This window comes from Mya arenaria, chromosome 6 (assembly GCF_026914265.1).
Source record: "Mya arenaria isolate MELC-2E11 chromosome 6, ASM2691426v1".
In the NCBI taxonomy this organism is placed as follows: domain Eukaryota; kingdom Metazoa; phylum Mollusca; class Bivalvia; order Myida; family Myidae; genus Mya; species Mya arenaria.
The window spans coordinates 51,225,340-51,247,582 of NC_069127.1; the positions used below are offsets into that span (position 1 = coordinate 51,225,340).

Here is a 22,243-nt window from a genome sequence, read left to right on the forward strand (position 1 = left end):
ATATTCGAATGATTGCATGTAACCTATATTTGGACTTATCTATATGTTTTCTTAGGCCACACTAAAATAATCTTCTGTTCTATGGATTTAAAAAAATGGGGCGAGCGAGCGAAATTATTTTTAAATATTTTTTTTGATTTAAAAGATATAACAAAGAGTGAATTTGATGAAAAAAAACTGCATTATGGCAAGTACAATGTTGTATATATGACTCTGATGTACGCAGGTTTTGTTGGTATATTATCATAATTTATATAGGTACAGCATGCAATCAAATCCCCATACAGTTATTTTACATGAACAGTGCGTTTAAAATTGAAAGAACGCTTCACTAATTGTACTGTTTTGCTGTATACCGAATGTCACACCACCTTGTATTATACTTTTACACATTGTTACACATTGAGAAGTTGACATTAAGGGAAAGATAGATGTTGTGCACCAGTAGTCTATGCGAAAGACGAAGGACACGAGGACATGTAATCTGAACATATTGTTACAAGACCGAATAATCTACTTCTCAGACATGCCACTTGTAAATTGAATCGTCAAAGGCTGATCATGATTACACAGTATTTTACCCCTGGAGTCAGTAGAAGTCCATATAAAAGTCAACTGCCAGTCACTAGGCAGATTATCTGGACAGCCAAACTTACTTTTGTTTCTAGAGTTCAAATCATGGTTAATTCCTCATGTTCTTTCATTACCGCCATGATTGTTGAAGTCTGCCTATTGTCAATGTCTTGTCTTGTTGATGTCCCAAGAAGCAGACCATATTATGAAACTGCTTAGCACATTTCACACGTTCTGCTTTCAGTGTGGCCAGATTTTTTCTTCTATGTTTGCCTTATAAAATAAAATGGAATATAACTTCTTGTAAGTCATGATAAGTCAAACCGCAATGTGATAACCAAACCCTCAACATTTCCGAAATGGATGACAGCAATTCACACAAAGACATTAACTGCTTTACCATTTGATCTTAATCAACCTGGTTTCAGGTTCAGTTTCAGTAAAGTAGGTTCCATCTGCACGTGTCTAACATACAATTCAGGCAGCTTGACAATTACAATTTATCCAAGAAAAGGCGTTTCTTATTTCCGATTCGATATTGTTGATATTCTCAAGTTATCGACTTCCGATTCCGCCAATGATGACGTAATTAGCCGGTTTATTTAAAGATCTACTTCTTGAAAACAAAGCTTATAGGATTTTCACAACAGGTATTTTTATAGAAATACTACGGAAAAAAAATAAACAGTCTCGGCAAAAAGTTTGGTGCGGGCGCCAAATGTTTTTTTTTTTTCATTTTAGAAGAAAAGAGATGCGGTAAATCCGACGAACCACCGATCAATTTCTTGTGGCCTTAGCTAATACTATTTAATTTCGTGGCCTGACCAACTTAGAATAATAATTATAATAAGGGTTAAGGTCAACAGGTGTCGTGGTATTTACATATTTTTAATCTCCACTCAATGCTTTTATCAATACCCAATAAACGTTCTTAAACGACGTAATGTAATAAGGTAACGATAACCCGAAAATAAACAATTGATCAATCTTGGATATGTTGACAAACTCATCATCATTATCTTCACAGTGATGATATGGACTAAACAATTACTGCATATAGCTGTGGTTCAAATTAACTGCCAACGAACACTGATTTTTAACAAAAGGTAAAAAAAGCAAATAAAAAGGAAGAAATCTAATTAACACCAACAATAAATGAACACATACCAAGTGTAGATATATTCCAAGATCTTAAGTAAACTATTTAAAAACAAAGATTGCTTGAACAATGAGCTTCTGTGAACAAAGGCCTTTGCAAAACTGGTTTCTGCAATCAATAATCTATTGTCTAAAATTACCCTGCGTCAATACTGATGTCATTTGCATACATGTTCAAATGAATCATAATTGAGATTTAAAAAATAAAAACAAAATCGATAACAAAATCGTTTCAGTTCTATTTTTTGAAGGCATTTTCAATATTTCAACGGTTTTCTCTTGTACATCTATTTGTGATTTTTATTCCGGTATTGATACGTTTACCAATAAAGAGTAATTGGTTTTCCAAAGCCTGATAGTTGCTCCGTTTTAGCTTTTGATTTAACGAGTTTCATACTATAGGATAGCCATTTCATGTAAGTTCTTTTATGAGAATTTTGATACTTTCTGTACAAGTTCGTGATTTAAACTATTTCTTCTACACATCTGAAAACTATGATCAAAGGTTAACACCTTCCAAACTTAGATTTCAAAACAAAGGACAATACATTTTCTGCATGATTTATTAAGCAGGAATTCAAATCAAACGACACAGACAAGTAATAAAAAAAGAGAAAACAACAACAACAACAACAACACTCTGTTACATACTCTGCTATATGCGTTGAAATATGATTGATTTGTTTATTACACTCTTTACTTTAACAAGGTTGAAAATACAAAATAAAAAGAAACTTCTTTTAAGATGAATGGAGCACAACTTTCATACATGATTATGTGTCATTTTTTACAGTTCTAAAAAAGGTTAATATGCAAAACACGTACAAACGAACACACACATATCAATCAACTACATAACTAAAGTTATTTACACATGTACGGGATATATCCTTTGTACATTACAGAAAATACAATCTGACAAAATGATTTTATAAAATATTCAGTACAGTAGTCCATGCTTGATAAGTACGTTTATATACAGTATGTTGTGATTACTCTGTTTTATTCTTTTTATCCACAAAAAAACAATATTTTATCAAATATGAATTATTGTGAACCAAAATAATAAAACAAATGTCATCAAACACCTTATAGTTGCTTCAAAAAGTGGGTTTAGTGCTCCAAATCTAGGTCAATTAAAATGATCAGTTAAAAGCATTGCACTCAAAACAAAGAAAACGTTCTAAATAATGTAACTGTATTTTGCCTTTTTATATACGTCAAACTCGATATTAATTAACACGACATATGGCGTCACTCAAAAATTGTTGAATTCAGGGGGCTAGCTTGTGTGATGTGATGGAGATCGGGCCCAAATTTCTAGAAAGTTCTTAAGGGTATTACATTAAGCCGCAATAGTTATTTTATCATGATTTTGCTAAATAAAAATATTTTTCTTGAATTTTATAAAAAATAATGTCTATTAAGCCCAAAAACATTTAAGAATTTAAATATAACACGACTTTTACCAAAACATAGGTCGCGAGGAATTACGACCGGGAGCTGTATTAAAAAGAGTTCCTTTTATAATATTATCCGATTATTGACCATTGGTCTCCAACCCTCTTTATTATTTGAAGCAACATGAAGTACACCTGGATACCAACGAGGAAGCTATTTTTATAACAATATCATTGTGACTATTTGAGAATAATACAATCTTTCTATAAAATTAGTTAAACATTGTACAAATTTGCACATTTTTATCCTAATTAAATGAGAATTAATATTTGTGTGTTTCATTTCCTATAACACCAAGGATTTCTTAATCGTCTTTATTATTCAACATTGTTCATAACATTTAAATGAATATGTATTTTTGGATCTAACAACTGGTTGAAAAAAAAAACAATTTTCATCCACAAATTGAAATTGAGACTTTTAAGTTAAATGTTGTTTTTTGATGCAAAGGCAAAACTCAAGGAAAGGAAAGGGAATTATTTCTTAATAAAAATGCAAAATGTTATTTGAAATGAGTCAAAACTAAGATATGTTGTGAAACACACAATATGTACACAATCTATTTGAACGATTTGTTATAATAATAAATAGCATAACATTCCATAGGGTATCTTGTCCAAGCATGGGTTTCACTGTAAGAAATCCTTTTCCATATCCATTCCAATTGTCGTTTTTGTCGTATGCATCAGTTTAAAAACCTGAAATATAAAAGCATGTCAATATCTGTAAATCCTGTTCATTCATTAAGTACTTAGTACTAAGTCAACATTGAAGAAAAACTGTATCTTTAACAAATCATATTGCACAAAGACTTTAAAGATAAAAATCAGTTATGAATTGTCAATCAATTTTCATAATTTTCTTATAGTATTCAAACAAGATTGGAATGTGAGGCTTGTTTTCATTCTGTTTGAAATCGTTCTGCATCAATTAAACCTTTTGTTTTTGTGCAGATGTTTAGTTATGTGAATATAGGAATATAAATCTAGTTCGTTCTGTGTTCTATGACAGTTTATTTCTGATTTGTTTTAATTCGTATACATTCTTTCTTTTTCGTGTGCGTTGTGCTTAGTACAGCTGCATGATCAGAATAATCGAACTTACTTAAAACATGTCAGTTGAACAAAATCAAAACATTCCGAATATACTTACTTTTACACATACACAGGTGGTTGAAACCAAGTCTTCAGTTTTCGATAGATATAGTCACCAAACACCCACAGGAACATGAAGCCAATCACAACGGAAATTACCACAACACACCCAACTGTAATGGCTATCCTTCCTTCATGGAAAGTAGATTGGGATCCGTCTGGTTCAGTTGGTTTCGGTACTTCTTCATTCGGATAGGTTGCGTTGGCACCTTTCTCCACGTGTCGGGCTTTAACAGAGAATTGCATATAAGCCATAACACTACAACTTTATCATATTTCCATAAACAATTCTGAAATCTATAGAATGGTGAAGTGGGCTCAACGGGACGAAAAGTGAAATTATTTTACCACGGATCTATGGAACATGATCAAAGTTAGGTTCAGTGTCATTAAAATCAGATGCCAAGAAATCGATTCACGATACGCTATGGGCATTGGAGGACATCCAGTACGGGCTCATCTCAGAATCACGTCAAAGAGGGGTACGTAGAAGTGAATGGGATATTTTGGCATTTTGGTATCATTTCGGGAAAATAGTTCAGACTATATACCTTCCTTTACGTATTGACATTAACTCTACGCAAGCATACGTTTAACTTAGTAAAATCAAGATGTAAACAAGGTATATATACATGTTTATTTTCTTCTGCACAACAACTGTGTAAAGAATCATTGCATCAATCAATTCTTAACGTATCAATAAAATTTAGTAAATATAAACACAATTGATTTATTTTCGAACGTACTTAGAGTCGGCTTAACATATAAACATATGTGTGTATGAATTCCGTGAATAACTCACAAACAGGCAGTAATTCGAGTTACTTTGAAACGGATTTTTTATCGGATTTTTTTGTGAAAATGCATATATAAATTAACTGAATTAATAAATATCCATGTTTTTTTTTAATTTCGATGAGCTCTCTTCCTAAACTGACACCATGATACAAGCAGGGTCCATTGGTATGTTTACCGTTGTAGAATAGATTTCATCACTCATACAATTTAAGTTTGAATAGTTTGTGATGTTAAGAAAATTGTCGCATCATTTTTTATTATTTTGTAAATTATTTTGTTATTTTATAAAGCATTCTAGTTCCTTTCTAGACAATATTAGGGTTTAAATTTAGGCAAAAAAGACTCAATATGTCGGGGAAAACTAAACAGGTGTAAAAAATAAAGTTTTTGAATTTCAACAGAAGATCAGCTCTGATAGATTTGATCAGTGATACCGATCAGGGATATTCAATGAACTTCATATAGGAAAAAAAAACCAGTGTGAACAAAATCATTTTGTTAATGTTATGTTTCTGTGGATACATCTTCCTGAGATCAATGTTGTTTAACAAACTTTGCAGCCAGAATGCCCTCATATCTTTATTATGGATATTAAAGTAGTACTAGATGAAGTTAGAGTTAGATAGAGATTTTAAAGAAAGAAATTAGTCACTTCACTCTTCTTTCTGTATTGGCTGAGGAAGAATATGTTTCCTTTACAGGTCATTTCATGCAGTCATGTTCAACGTGCATATTTTATTTTGAAAGATAATAGCTCCACTATTTTAGTACAAGTATATTTTATTACACATATATTACAGGTCAAGAGACCATTTTTTCAAGTAAATACAGCTCTTCGACCCAATCGGCACTTTATAACCGGCAAAGTATCATATTACTAGGTTGCTGTGTCAAAAATGTTCTGTAATAAATGAGCCAAACATTTTAATAGAAAACGTTTACCTGGAATAATACTTTAATGTTTGCATAGATAACCAATGTGAAAGAGTTAATGCTGATCATGTCTGTGGGAATGTGGTTATATGTATCAACATTTCATACGGCATACAGTCGTGTGCACTGTTTACAATGCAAATCGGAACAAAATCATCATCCTTAAAAGACAGGCCCATATTGATATGCCCTAACTCTTCAATGATCAGTGAAAATGACACAGAAGTACGACTTCCGTTTTAGAGTATGATTCAGAGTGTTCCTGCCTCCAGGGTAAGATCTTTCGTTGGAGCTTGTTCGAGAATTACATCTTCATCGTAATTTATAGTATTTATAATAGACTCTTTTCACTCTCATTGGAAGTGCCAAAACAGTACAGTCGCATGCTGGTTAATTCATATTATATAGATAAAGCACACAAGACTGCATATTCTTCAACATTAGATAAATGCACCTTTGTTTTGACAACCTACAAGTATTCCATGACTGATCTACAGGTTACCTGGCTGACATGTAATGTGCATAAATTTAATTTACATGAAGAGTTTTCACATTATACTCTACAAGTGTTTACATTTTACATTACCGATGAGTTTCCTTAAACACTTGCAAGTATTGAAACGTGACTAATTTCCAATGATATGTATCCATTTACATGGTATGCTTTTCTTTAATGGCATTATTCAAAATATGTTTAATTCATGTTATTGTTATTTTCCGATTCATAGCTTGAGTTGTCACCCTTGACATTGTTATTGATTAACGCTTCATTGATTAATCAAAAGGCTTACATAAAGAAATTATGTGAATGTTCTGCAGCCCCGAATCAGCATTATCAGCACCGGTCAACAACGATGACATTCAAAGTAATTACCAAAAAAGAAAAGCTACGAAGATATATCATTGGTAGTTGTTCCGTGTACATGCTAAGGGTTTGTATGTTATAAAGGTCAACTTGACGTGACGTAATGTGCTCGGTTTGTACATAGCTTAATGAAATCAAGCGAATGTATCAATACGATTTTAATGGGATTAAATTAATTGCTGTCACTGTTTGTTCCCTTCACAGAATCATAATATACGTATTAAATGCATGTTCTAACTTTAGTTGGAAAAGTGCCATTGTTTTGTTTTTTTTCAAATGTACTTTCGCTTCGCTAGTTCCATTATCCATTATACTAAATCGAAAGTGTGGTGATTAAACAGTTTTAAAGTTTTGCTTCTCTTTTAATTAACGCATATATTTCATTCATATAACATAATAAAACTATCACAAACAAATGTCCTGTTTCTTCGTGAAAAGTGAGAAAAATGAAAAATACATGATGGGCGTTGGGCGTGTCCAAATGATATTTGTAATTGGTTAAATAATGATTACAACAAGAAAAAAGTTCCTGCTAATATTGTGATAGAAGCGATAAAGGTACACATGTATTCCAACATGATGAATTATAACGAGTATCACTGTTCACCTCAATTATATTGTCCTGGTTTAATACAAAACAATCTCTCAATTCTACCCAGATAAGTATAGGCCGTGTTTACATATGGCTTAAATATAGAGTGGCGTGATCGAACCTAAAATGCATATAGCATATCGATCGTTACATACGGAAGTGTACGGGCTATAACAGAGAATTGCATATAAGCCATAACACTACAACTTTATCATATGTCTTATTTGGGAGCTAGAGTGCATCTTTAAATAGATCTTATATCATTTATTTCTAAGAATAGGAAGAAAATGGAAATCCAAATTGGATTTTCCACTGTCTTCCTATATTTAGATTTTATCATTTAGATTGGAAAATAGATTCGTTATTTAAAGCTAGTACTACAAAAGGGGCGAACATTTTAACAGCAAAAGGGTTCAAATAACATCGTTTATGAACTTATTGTCGTCACTGGTATTTGAAAAATGATAGCTGCTTCAATTCGAAATACAATAATCAAACCTTGGATGAACGTTTTAGTGTATTTAAACTTTAAATAGTTCATGATAACATTTTTTATAAAAGCATACTGCGCAAATATATGCCATTTAATATCATGGTATATCACTGCCAAATACATATATAAATCATGATTCAAAATAATAAATGTTTATGCCCATGAATTTTGGGAATAAAACCTTAAAGCTGTTACCTTCAGCTCCTCCTCCAATAAATGTCACATAAACTACCAAGAAAACAATCAACAGTTTTAGGTCCTTCATCTTGTCAAACTGTCTTAATACTGATTTACTTTAATACCGGATCTTTCCGGTTTTGAACAGAACTCTTTCTAGAACACCTTCGAAAACAGGAAGAGGAAGTGATTGTCTTTGTAACTTATTTACTTCGATCAGACGATCCGATATAACCTTGTCCTTGTCCTGTTGATAGGACAGTGGTTTACCATACTGGTACATAAATAAAACGAAGTGCACTGTCTCACCTTTGCAATGGGGTAGACAGTTCTATTATTGGTATATGACCTATTTGGAGACTTAATCATTCCGTCGTGTTCCAAATATTACTTATATTCATCCATATAATACATGCACTTTCTTTTCGTTGTTTTCGTTACACATATTTATGTTTCAATTACCTTTGATAAGAAACATATTAGTCTAAACAACTGAAATAGGTGTGTTTGGAATAAAATGGTCAATAAACTTAAAATTTAAAAGAAGCCTACGTATATGTATATACAAAATTACCAGCAATACATATCTTACAGGGTAAAATGTATAATTTTTATATTATCACAGATTTGACGAAAATTTATAATGGTATATTAATAGTTTGCACACCCTTAAAGTGACACTCTTATTCAAGATCAATGCATAAACATGTAAAACAAACATCAATTTTTGCTGATAAACCTTTAACTACTTACTAAATAATGCCTTTATGGAAAATATTAATTACTGATAACAAAATTGTAAGCGTGTATTTTACAGCAGAATGCGCAAAAATATTAAATGACTGGTGAATGCTAAAAGATTTACTTTGGTCGACTAAAGACATATAAAGAAGAAATACCGTGTTTTTATTTCTTTCAAATTAAACTCGGTGTCCTTCATAAGAACATATGTTTTGGACATTTATTCATCTCTTTTGGAATATTAAAATATTATTATTAATTGTGATAAATCCTGTTTTGGAATAAGAGTGCATCTTTAAGTCTATAGACTATTTGAATCGTTACACATTAAAACATACACTCGAATTATCAATTTGTTGTAGGTATTATATATTGCCTCCATGTCAACGAAAAGTATTTTACAAATACCTTTTTTAGATTGAAATGCAGTGCTTATTTGTAAAAAATGAATTGTTGCCTGATATGAAGCTAGCAGGGCATGATGCAGAAGAATTGTGTGATGTTAATTGTTACGTTGCACATAAAAGGAAGATAGATGAAGCAGCTATAAGTATCCAGCAACCAGGAGATCTCAAAAGAATTAAGACACTTAACACAGTGGTGACATTAAATACGTGGCAAGTGTGGGTGGTGGCATGTCTTGACATGCACGGTTATAGACAAGTATTATGGATAGTGGACTATGAAGGTAACCACGGTAAGAGCTTCTTATCAAAATGGATGATGAACGTAAGGCCGGAATGGTAAGAAGGCTGATCTGTTTAACATGTTGTTGTATTTGACTTAACTAGATCTGGGGGCGAAGAACAAGTAAGGTATGCAGTCATGGATGCATTCAAGAACGGGCAATGGAAAAACACCATGTATGAAAGTCATGCCACGGCATTGTCAGACCCACCGACGGTCGTAGTCTTTGCGAATTAAATGCCGTGCCTCAATAAAATGTCTCGGGACAGATGGTATATACTACAACTTGCAGGTACAGGTCCCGTGACTACCAAAAGTTTATGTTTGAATCTGAATTTTACAAATATTAAGCTAATACGTAATAGTTAGATGACATCAAGTGAATTCTTAATTATTAATAATGGGCGGAGTGAGCGTCGCGAACGAGTCCTTTTTAATTATTAAGAATTCACTTCATGTCATCTTACTGACTTTGAATACAACCTCATTGGCTGATACATTGTCATCGAAAAATCTGATGCAGGGATGTGCATCGGATGATTGGCAGTAGGCGGACTTTCTAACACGCGCGAAAGGTGAAATTCTTAATGAGTAAGCCCACTACTTAATGGTTGCCTTTCTGCAATTTCATTGGCGTAGAATATAGTTTATATTCTTATTTCGGTTTGTATGATGATCTGATAATAAATTTCTCGTTTCTGTGTCGAACGGATCACGGCAACATTCCAATGAAAACATAAAACTATCCGTGTCAAGAAGTCAAGAAGGAATGTAAACAATCATTTACTAGACGTTTGGGCATTTTATGATAAGTAATTTTCAAATTTCAAACGCAATCCAGCGAAATCATTGGCGAACAAAGAAGGGCAAACTGTAAAAAGGAGTTATGAATTTGACAAAAGTATATAATGTAATCACATTCATAAATTGTTGGCTCGCCTTTTAGCTGAACTCCCGCAGATTTTTTGTCTTCGAATGAGCCAATTTTTGCCTTAATGTCTGGAAACAAGTATAACAGGACTGCTTACGAACGATCAGATAGGAGTTTTTCATATAAATAAATAATGTCGTTAAGCATAAAATGAAATTTTCGGCAGTTTTCAAATCAAATGATGTCTCTTCTATTGGGAGTTATCTTGTATGAATGATTGAAGGCATTGATTCCAAAATCAGCCTTTTCAATGACAAAAACAAGAACAAAAAAAAATGTCAAAACTTGCAAACTTTGAGAATGCGGCTTAAACAAACCGATTCACAAAAACATCCGTGACCTGAACGTATTTAAGCCTTTTGTGGTCGTTATTGTGAGATCGTTCTTTGATAAGAAAAGTTGTTCACAAAGAAAGGTTCACGCTCGACTTGACTGCAGTTAACAAAAAGTTAAATAATCGCCTTGTTTTTATCTCATAATGTTTGACAATCGATCATCACGTAGGTTGAAAATACTAATTAGTAGTTGCCATTATATTTCCAGTTTGCTGTTATACTGTAGAATCATTTTATAATGTAAACTAAAATGTACATTCTACGAAGAAAATCATTCGCGCATTTCAATGACGAGTATAAGTTTAACAAAACCAAAGACTTTTAATATCTAGATTTCAAGGACTGAAATGCACACTGAGATAAATATCTCATGAATGAAGGCAAACCAAAAATGTAAACACGACAGTCAATAGCTATTCATAGCTAATGTTTTCTCTGTTATGTCATACCGACTGAAAATAACATTTGATTTGATTTGATTTGATTTTACAGTAGAGCAGAAAATATCACGTACAGACATATGTCCAAATATGGTAAGGCATACCCAGATTGTACGTAGGAGGCGGTTTAAAATTGAAATTCTTATCGATTCAGCGTATTACGTAATTCACAGACAGATGAGCCGTTTTATTGAATGAAAAAGAATGTTATGTATTCAAAAGGTTTTCAATCATTTGGTAAGTTTAAACCAAAATAGACTGTACACTGAAATACCCTGATTAAAAAACCTTTTTCAGCCAAGATTAACATTTAGTATGTTTTACTGAAAATAGATACATAATAAGCACAATAAAATAAGCATGGATATTTAAACAAAGCAATTACATATTGTTGCATTAAGGTTCCTTCAAACAGAAATGAGTTAGGTACAGGTGAAATTAATAGCTACGTTATAATCATCGTTTATATTCTTATTTGTACCTAAATCGCATGCATTTTTTATTTTGATCATGAAAGTCAAATATATTTAAAAACGCTAATGCGTTTAAACTAAAAATAAATAAATATTTGTTTGCATAAACCTATATTGTTCGCCTTTAAGCTTTCAAATACTCATTACATAATGTGAAACAAACTATTACCATTATCATAGGGTTAATACACCTTTTTGAGGTCGTTACCATCTGCAAAGGCCAGCAAAATGGTTAACAGCCCGATTGCGTTTCAGATGGTAACGTCCGAAAAAAGGTGTATTATCGCTATTATTACATATAATATACACCATGAGAAACGTTTGTGTTTAAAAAAAGCTGTTAAAAGTCACGAAAATGCAAACACAGTTAGTTCAAAATAACCTCCATAACAGGTGTTTGTGTAACATCATGAGTGATGTCATTAAAACAGTTGAGCTCGCATAGGGCCGCAACATAACTCGGCAGTTGTTTTTTTAGAATTGACTGGATTACTGGGATTATTTACACACAATAACTATTGGGTAATCGATTAATTACCGATAAAGTCCTATTTTACCCTTTATTTGTTTTGACAACTAATTTAAGCCTGAAAAAATTGTTAACATGTTCTTGATAAAATGTATAGCATCTTCAGCATCAGAGAAAAAACATATTTAAAATTTCTTCGTTAATTGCATGCGACGTAATGGAATCATGTCCATATAAGTTGTTTGTTCTGAATAAAATCGACAGAAATAACTAAAGTTCGGAGTAGTTGAACGTTTTAGACTGAATTTAGTGCCTTTAAAGCAGACAAATAGTCAAAACATCTGCAGACAGTACTATCTAGTAAACATACATCAGCTTGTCAGAAAAAGACAACTCAGAAGAAAATATGTAAGTTAAATGCGGTTTATTTAATTTGTTGATATTTGTGTACAGCAGTATATACTGAAATTTGTTTTTGTGCAAAATTTGGCATCGTTGACCCACTTTCGGTCAGATACCAGGTCGCTCATCTGCCATTGTTATGATGCGGGCCCTGATAGCGATTATGTAAAACAAAAAGCCGGTCATAAACGGCACGTTTTCTACCGATAACGCCCGGTTTTTTGCGTTTTAACGCACCGCGATAACGGACCTAAAACACACATTTTATGCAAAATATGCATACTATAGCCCGGACTCTTTGGACATTACAGTTGTAGTTTAACTTTCATTCAGTAAGCTGTTTTACAGATTAGGTACATAAACCCCAAACTTGTTTTGTTATAAATAGTCACTTGGTTATATACCTTTTAAGTTTGAGGTTGTGCACGGAAACTAGTTTCAACTCCCAGTAAAATAACATTTGATAAACACCGCTAGTTGTATACCTTCTATACGTTGTGTGTTGTTTGTGGATGCGTGTGTTGTTGTTCTGTGTTTCAGGCTTAAGCCATGTGTTATTGAAAGGGGTTATGTTTAAGCTTTCGACTATCTACTGGATTTGTTTGCGTACTTTGTAATATAAATAGTGGCAGTATCAATACGTGTTACATAAACAGTTGACAATAAATGGCCGATTGTTCAGAACTTTGTTCAAGTCAACAACTTGAAGGTAACGTCAAGTATATCTGGGAAGTGCAGAACTTATAACAGATGTTGCGGCAATTGTTTCAGCTGTGCTTGTTTTATTTCAATATATGAGTACTTCAAACAATAATCATCACCTTAACTTTATTTAAGCTTAAGTACTCGGCCCAAAATTACCTTCAGCCACACTTCTAAAATATTTTCGTGTTTGCAGTTTGTGTGAGCTAATGCATAACGATGATGTTTTTAATCATCTCTTCATTAATATTAAAGACGCACTCTTAATCCCAAATAAGATTTACCACAGTTAATAATATTTTCTTAATATTCCAAAAAGGATGAATAAATGTCAAATGATTCTTATGAAGGATATCGAGTTTGATTTGAAAACATGAGCACAAAACACAGTATTATCACCTTAAGAGACTATAGTAGACCACAGTAAATCTTTTAGCATTCACCAATCATTTAATATTTTTGCGCTATCTGCTATTAAATTCACGGTTACATGCTTGTTATCATTAGTTAATAATTTCGATAAATGCATTATGTCAGAAGTAGTTTCAGGTTTATCAGTCAAAATGTATGCTTGTTCTGCATGTGTTTGTATTGATTTTGAGTGTCACATTACGTAGATCGATTCTTACGAATGCAACAACAATAGTTTCGTGAAGTATATTTTAGTCAGTCATTTCCCACCAAGGCAAGTGTCGGTTGTTAGTGTTTGCATTTTTGGTGGGCCAATGACAATTGAGAGTTTTTCAATTTTTCTGTTCACTGATTTTAAGGAATGCACAAAAAAACAACAACAACAAACAAATACGTTAGAGTCAAATTATGAAGATCTGCAGAAAAAATAGCAATAGATAACTTAAACTGAACATATACGTGGAAAAACATTATAAAAATGATTGCACACTAAACGTCCACATTTGTGTGAACCTGTTTCCTGTCTTAGATATTTATTTATATATATATAATCGTGACAAGATCACAGAGAAAGTGACCTATAGGTTATTTATCAGTGTTTTTACTATCATAAGGCTTTACTTGGGTGTAAAAACAAGGCATATCTCATATTTCAAAACGTTGATATAACTATGGGTAATTACGCATTATAAATGCTTGTTAACTTAGAGTTGTTCATATCACATGCATTTGATCTATATGAATCATTGTCGTTGTCGTCCTTGCACCAATCACGTAGATAGGTAAACCAGTGTATGAGTAAGAAAGGTTATTAATATCCCCTGAAAACAGCACATTCATGTTTGAGTTCTCATATTTTATTAATTGTTCGTGACTTAGTTTAACGGCTACTTTTAATCATTGGATAAACATAGCAATATCTCCAATATTGAAGAAGATCGAATGTTGGTTATACAAACAGTTTATCAATATTCGTATAAAACAACAACAGCAACAACAACAGCAGCAGCAGCAACAACAACAACATCAACAACAACAACGGCAACAACAACAACAGAAACACAAAACAAACACTTTCAGCTGCTAGTTGAATGATTGGTTAAAAGTTATTACTTGATTAATTCTGGTCAATCAATACACATCTTGAATAAATTTGACATAAAAAAAATTAACCTGTTGTAAACAATTGGCTGCTGTCAGGGGCGTTCATGTAGCATTTTGAATTGTACGCCAATATACTTGAATGAGACGTAGAAATGTGAAAGTCTTTTCTACGGTTGGTCTCCAAATGTTATTTTGATGTTCCCTACCGAAGAATACTATAATGAAAGAACCGTTTTCAGCATTCTGTATGCCGACCTTCATGGAAATTACAAAATAATTTACACCAGTAAAGCATTTTTTCCCATAACTCATTAGCTTCCCGTTTTTGTTTCTGATTTAGAGGTTTAAGCACATGTCTTTTATGAGGAACCAAAACTGATTTGTACGCCCGGGAGTACTTGCGTATGGTTAGGTAGGTACGTTGACGACGAGTTGTTGAAAAAGAATTAATATAAATACAAATGATTCAATACCATGACTCATATCAAGCACGAATCGGTCTTACGCTAAGTATGATATTAAACTTCAAATATGACGTAATCAATTTTTGTATCTGTAAATATCATGGTAGTACCCTTGGCGTGAAACGTTCGGATATTCGGGGATACTTTCAAGATGAACTAAGTTTCTTTTTCTGAATGATATATTTCACAGAATGTCAAAACATACCATTTACTGATAAAACCATATTATCTTTGTGTTGCGCAATGAACCGTAAAATGGTTTTGTATTTCAGGCACATGTTTTCCCACGTTTTCGGATTTAATATTGTTAAATTAAGCCAGCAAATGTTTTGTAACATAGGTAATATGTAGATGACATGAAGTAGTATCTTAATGATTCAGAATGAGCCGCGTGAGCGTAGCGAGCCAACCCTTACTTTATCATTTAGGTTTTACTTCACTTCATCTAACTGACTAAGAATACAATCTCATCGGCTTACACATTGTCAACGAAAAATCTAGCACAGGAAGTGTATATCGGATGAATGGCAGTAGTGCATTTTCACACTCGCAAACGTTGAAATTCTTAATGGTTAAGCTTAGTACTTAATGATTGCCTGTCTGCAATTTCATTGGCTGAAAATTGTTGTATTCTAATATCACATTGATTCCATAAAGTTGAATGTTTTGCATAGAGATTAACTGTTTGTATTAGTGTAAGATCGATATTCATTTCACCGAGTGAGCACTAAAAGCTATAGTTTACAAGTGGCGTAGCCACGAGTGAAATATTAACTTTCGGTGTTCGCGAGGTGAAATATACCGCGATCTTACACTAAAACGAAAAACTATCCTTTTTGTTACATGACTTAAAAAGTATTTTAAGAGACAGGTTATTGTTTGTTTATTGTTCAGAAAAGCGCGCCAAAACGTATGCTTTCATCACGTAATTTCGGAAATAACGCCATTGAATTCATGTTCTTAATTAATTTGGAATTAAGAGCGGACTAAAGTTTCAAACAGTGAAATATCATTTTATTTTACTGATTAATCTCCATTAACCACCGAAAATGATTTAATAAAGAAAATTTGACAATATTTATATTGCAGTTCAGATCAAAATGTATTTTTTGTTATTTTGAATAAGAACAGTTAAGTACTGTCCTGACATGGCCACACAAGTGGGATGGTATGTAACAAATTGATGTTTACGTGAATGGACGATCGCATTCGTATAATACTTCCTTGTAATGATAAAACCACTGAAGTGTTATGTTACGAATTGCTATGTTACTAGGGTAATGTAGGACATAAACCCGAATGTGGAAATACGTGACTTCAAATGGGTTCTCACATGGGTCACCACGGACAGAAAGTATATGTAAAAATATCTTAGCATATTAAAGACTATGGTACTTACGTGTATATAACACGTGCTTATATTTCAACTTGACATTTCTTCCAAATAGTGAAGTCCCCCCCCTTGCAGTACGAGAAACAATCAAGGTCATTTATCATTTGAACTGTACATGACAAAATATTTTCAGTATATTTATCATGCAAAAATCCATCCAAGTATGGATCAAACCATGTAAACCCACTGGTCTTCCAAACAAGGAAGATACTTTCGAAGCATCAGAGCATTTATCAATTTAAACATTTCTGACGAAATACCCGCAATGTACTTTTTATTTAGCTAAATTTCGAAAAAGGTATCAACCTATGAATTTGTGATGCGCTCTAGCCGATAACGTTAACGCGCACTTCACTTGTCAATATAAGGAAAATCGCTGCGCTTTCGGTTTTACCGCTTATTTATCAAAAGGTAATATAAATTACAAAAGGAAGGTAACTAACAATCACTTTTGTTTTATTTACAATAATTCATAGCCGCATTGTTCTACTTAATACAAAGGTCTTATCCGTACACTGGATTTTCAAACAAAGAAGATACAATACTCTGCGGCTGAAGGAATCATCAAAGCTCTGATTTAGGGTGGTATGTCTCTCTCTCTCTCTCTCTCTCTCTCTCTCTCTCTCATACACAAAATGTGTTTTTTTAGAAATATACAGACAACATTCATCAAATATGTTCATAGATTGTATTTAGTAAAAAAGTTTAACTCAAGCTTTTAAACTAAGCAAAAATATTTGTAAAACTCTTAATATTATTGTGTTAAATGTGTGGAAGATCTGCACTTCAACACCTCATATTCAAAATAGTGATCCTAAAATTGATATTATATCATTTCCAAATATAGAGATGAACACAAGAAGTTTCGAAATGTTTACATACCTGACATGGGCGTGATAAAAAATCGTATTTTAAACCAAATATCTGTCCATATAGAAAAGGGTACAACCCTATATACAGAACAATGGTTGAAATACAACACCATATATGAATTTATTGTAGCATTTGCTAAATAATATTTAATAAAATTAAAACAATTATGACGGCTTCAATTCGAAATCGAAAGTAGAAGGTATATACTGAATTATCTCCATATATATAATACATGTATTTAACCTTTAAATTAATCATAACAAAACTACTTTAGAACACTAGTCAATTAAATACCATTTAATATCAAGGTAACATGTTTTCCACGGGTAATTATATAACACTGCAAAATGTTTAAAGACCATGACTCAAAACAATTAGTGTATATTAAAACGGATCGCCTAGTTCTTCAATAAAACTTAAATTCCAACTGTTACCTTGAGCTCCTTCTGCATTAAATGCAACACAAAATACCACGACAATAATCAACACTTTTTTGGCCACCATCGTATCAGACATTTTTAACATGATTTTGATCACACCGGTCTATACCAGATTTGACCAACAAACAGGAAGTTTGATTTTTTTACTTATATAATTTGACCAGGCGTATCACAATAACCTTGTTCTATTTTTATAGACAGTGGTCGATAGATAAACCGGGTTGTATGCTCCAATTGTGGGAAAGACACGCTCTAGTTCTTAATTGAACTATTTTGAGAATTAATAACTTCATCGTGATCAAACTACGAAATAAATCCTTCTTAGTCGCTTAAGCTACGGAAAAATATTGGCTTTTGCCACTTGCGTAAGTTGCTCTGCATATGCAATATAGGCCCTTGCCTGCTCATGATTTTCAAAAATGGTAATTTTATAAGGTAAAAAAATGCTTTAGGGAAGAATATTAGCCAGTCTTTCTGTATTTTTTTCTTTTTTGTATTTGTTTTATTTCAAGAGTAGAAATCGTACCTAAGCGCATCCAGCCGGGATCAATAAAACCCCCGAACCACGATTCCCCCTAGCAAACCGGCCCTACACATCAATGTTTTTTGTGCATATTGATCGAGTAGGGCAGTCAATGTTTTCAACAAAATTTAAACGGTCGCTAGCAAAAATTTTCCCTAACCGAACAGCAGTCCTAGTGGTACGCCAAATTGAAAGTAGGCCGCAAGTCACATACATGCACATAACATATTGTATGGTGTATTGGTTATCGGTTATATTTGGAATTATATGGAAATATCACAAGCGAGCGTAGCGTGATATATTCTATTAAATTCAAGATATGAGTGATAACACATTTACAGTGACTGATTCTGTTACGTATGAAATGCACCCGTTATTGAGTTTGATCATGAAGACCGCATACAGGAAAAAACTACTGACTTATTTCGCAATTTCAAGGCGTCTGGGAAATTTTTAGACATAATTGTTTTAATTTATAAACCCAATACAGCAAATTCATTTGCGAACAAAGAAGGGCAAACGGTAAAATGAGTTATCGATTATTTGAGAAAAGAAGTATATAAAGTGGTCACATTCATAAATCGTTGGTTTGGCCTTAAAGCTGCACTATCACAAATTGACCGTTTTGACAACATTTTTGTCTTCGAATTGGCCTTAATGCCAGAAAACCAGTCTGCTGATAAAAAGACCAGATAGCAGTTTTTCATATTTAAGTTCAAAAATTGGTGTTTCATCATCATGAGGTTGAAATTACTAATTCGTAGTTGCCATTATATTTCCAGTTTGTTGTTATAGTAGAAAAAAAATCCCATCAAGAAAATCTATCGCGCATTTATACGACGAGTATTATTTTAACAAAACTAAACGCTTTTAATGTCTAGACTTCAAGGACTTAAATGCACACTGAAATAAATATATTCCAAATGAATGCGAACAAAAAATGTAAAGACGACAGTAGAGCAAAAATTATCATGTACAGGAAAAGTATATTTCCGATATGATAAGGCATCAGACTTTGAGTAGGCGGAGGGTTAACGTTGAAATTCTGAACGATTAAGTGTAGTACAGGGGCCGGTTGCTCAAAACCTCCGTTAGGCTTAACAGACCATTTAAAAGCTAACGGTCCGTTAAATTTTAACGTTCATTACTGTTGAGTTGCTCAAAAGTACCGTTAACTTTAACAGCTTGATTTAACGGTCGAACCTGCCGTTAAACTTAACTGACCTCCAAACCTCAATTAACTCTTAACGGGAGGTTTGAGATTGACAGATGATTGAAATATAATTAATTAAAAATGAGAAAAAAAGTTTAAAAAACATTTATTTATATCTCTTTAGTGGTATGTTGGCTAGATAAAGTAAAAGCATGATTACAGTCTTTTTTGAGAATAATATTCCCTTTTGACAATTGAAACATACAATGAGGTACAATATTGCAACTTATTTTGCTACTTACCTTTACTGTTTATGAATTTGCATTCGACATGGAGTATTTGATGACAGATTGGACTTCCACAAATGCACTTTCAATGTGACAAGTGTGGAAGACCAACTCACTTTGTGCTTGTTAAACTCGTTTACTATTTTATTTCCCTCTGCATGTAACCAAAAATGACTGTATATAAAATGCCCATAATTTAGTTAAAATTACATAATCATGGCAACTCGACTCAGTCTCTGCAATATTCAAGTGTAGATCAAGGGGCAATCCCCTCGCATTATTAATTATTAAAATATTTAATTTTACTCGTTTTAATCTTCGAAAAAGGGTGAGGGCTCGCTCCACGGCGCTCCTTGTTTGTTTGTTTTGAAATTATTTTTGCTCTGAAGCAAAATGATGACCCCAATTCTTTTGCTTATATTTTTTAATGAAATATATAAAATACATGTACTTAAACGTGAAATAAATTTGCCTTAAAAGGATGCTTTGTTTTACACTGATGGTGAAAATACAAAAAGTTCCTTCACGGAGTTCCACCTACAGAATGGAATGTAAACAATGTATTGAACGATCTATATAATGGACTTGAGGAACAAAATACTACGTCATTATCTTGATGAAACCCTGAAGTGGCTTTAAGGGGGACAGGGAACCCGCTGCTGGGAATTGGCCCTTTGTGCTCTAAATGGTAGCCAATAATTTTACTAGAAGCCAGTGGCCAACACAGTTCGGGTAACCGTATAATATTGTGGTCAGTTTGAAACGTTGAGTGTGAAATAATGAAGATTTACATTAACAAGAGGACAACTTTCAACACCCAAAGAAATTCAGACGTTTTTTATGAAGTATATTTTTACTCTAGCACCGCTTATTAGCAGCCAACCTACAAGTCCAAGTGCTGTGCAGTTTTCATTGGTTTATTATAAAAATGGACCCTAAATGGCTCCAGGATATTGGCCCCTACTGTGACACCAGTGTGATAAGTAGGAGATGCACAGCAGGGGATTAGCATCCCAAACATTCCTTAAATTAGGCCTTTAAGAGCTAAAGAAAGCGGATTCTGACTGGCGTGGTTACACCGCCTCATACAACAGTAACTGGAACAAATCATACACCATGATTGAAATTTGACATGTTACTGTGGCAGGAAACAAAACAACGCAGTCTGTTTAAATCTGATGGTGTGCGCTCTACCCACCCTCCGGGGCAAAACACGGATAGGTGCAAACATTTTTAGCTTCATCAAATAATTCTGAAAATAATAAAGCGGGAAGTCAAATGCAGCATAATACTTGTTTAAAGTCGTTAATGCCACACACAAAGTACACGAACGCAATATGTAATAGTTAGATGACATGAAGTAAAATATGTATGATTAAGAATGGGCGCCGCTTACGAATGCTTAATAAATAATAAGAAGAAGAAAAAGGAAACAAAAGGCTCAAGTAGGATAGATTGGGGTTTGCTCTGGAGGAAGAACACTTGAGGTAAAATCCTCCGAAGGGGTTAAAACTTCATGACGAGTGTTAGTAAACTCGAGAATTAATGTATGATTTAACACAAAAATATTTTACCTCGGTGAGTAAACACGTATTCACTGATCATCAACGTTATGAGTTAAAACCAATATTCACAAATCATCAACATTATGAGGTAGTTGTGTGCAATATGCAAACGAGGAGATGACAGCCACATGTCATACCATATATGGAGATGCCTCTAAATGATGTTGAAAAGTTGAAGAACAAACTATTGATGTTATTTGAATTCTCGATAGCAATTTGTAATATCTACCCCCTCTACGGTATTGATTTGCAAAATGTTTGTTCTATATTCAACAGAAAGGGTAGACCTCGGTACGTCGGTGTAGCTCTATATAACTCACAAGTATATATAAACGCGTATGCGTGTGTGTGTGTGTGTGTGCGTGCGTGCGTGCGTGCGTGCGTGCGTGCGTGTGTGTGTGTAAAAACATGCGATTATTATAATGCCTTATTTAGTTATGATTTTGTATATATTCGTGTGTACTCTATGAGAACAAAAACACGAGAACACACTAAATAATATGCACTAAGTCTGGCACTGGCATGGCATTAACCCTTGAAACACAATACAAAAATAAGATACTAAATATCTTTACAAGTTAAACGAAACTTATAAGCACAGGGTATAAATCAATAATTTAAAGTTCTCGTATATATTATAATACGC

General features: G+C 33.1%; 1 long non-coding RNA gene across 1 annotated transcript; it reads right to left on the reverse strand.

The window, feature by feature from the left end:
* Nucleotides 1–2,276: 2,276 nt before the first annotated feature.
* On the reverse strand, nucleotides 2,277–8,384 carry LOC128236843 (uncharacterized). The gene is made up of 3 exons (XR_008261453.1): nucleotides 8,223–8,384; nucleotides 4,345–4,573; nucleotides 2,277–3,890 (listed from the first exon to the last, which is right to left on the reverse strand). It is a non-coding gene; the product is annotated as an uncharacterized LOC128236843 (long non-coding RNA).
* Between the last annotated feature and the right edge of the window lie 13,859 nt (nucleotides 8,385–22,243).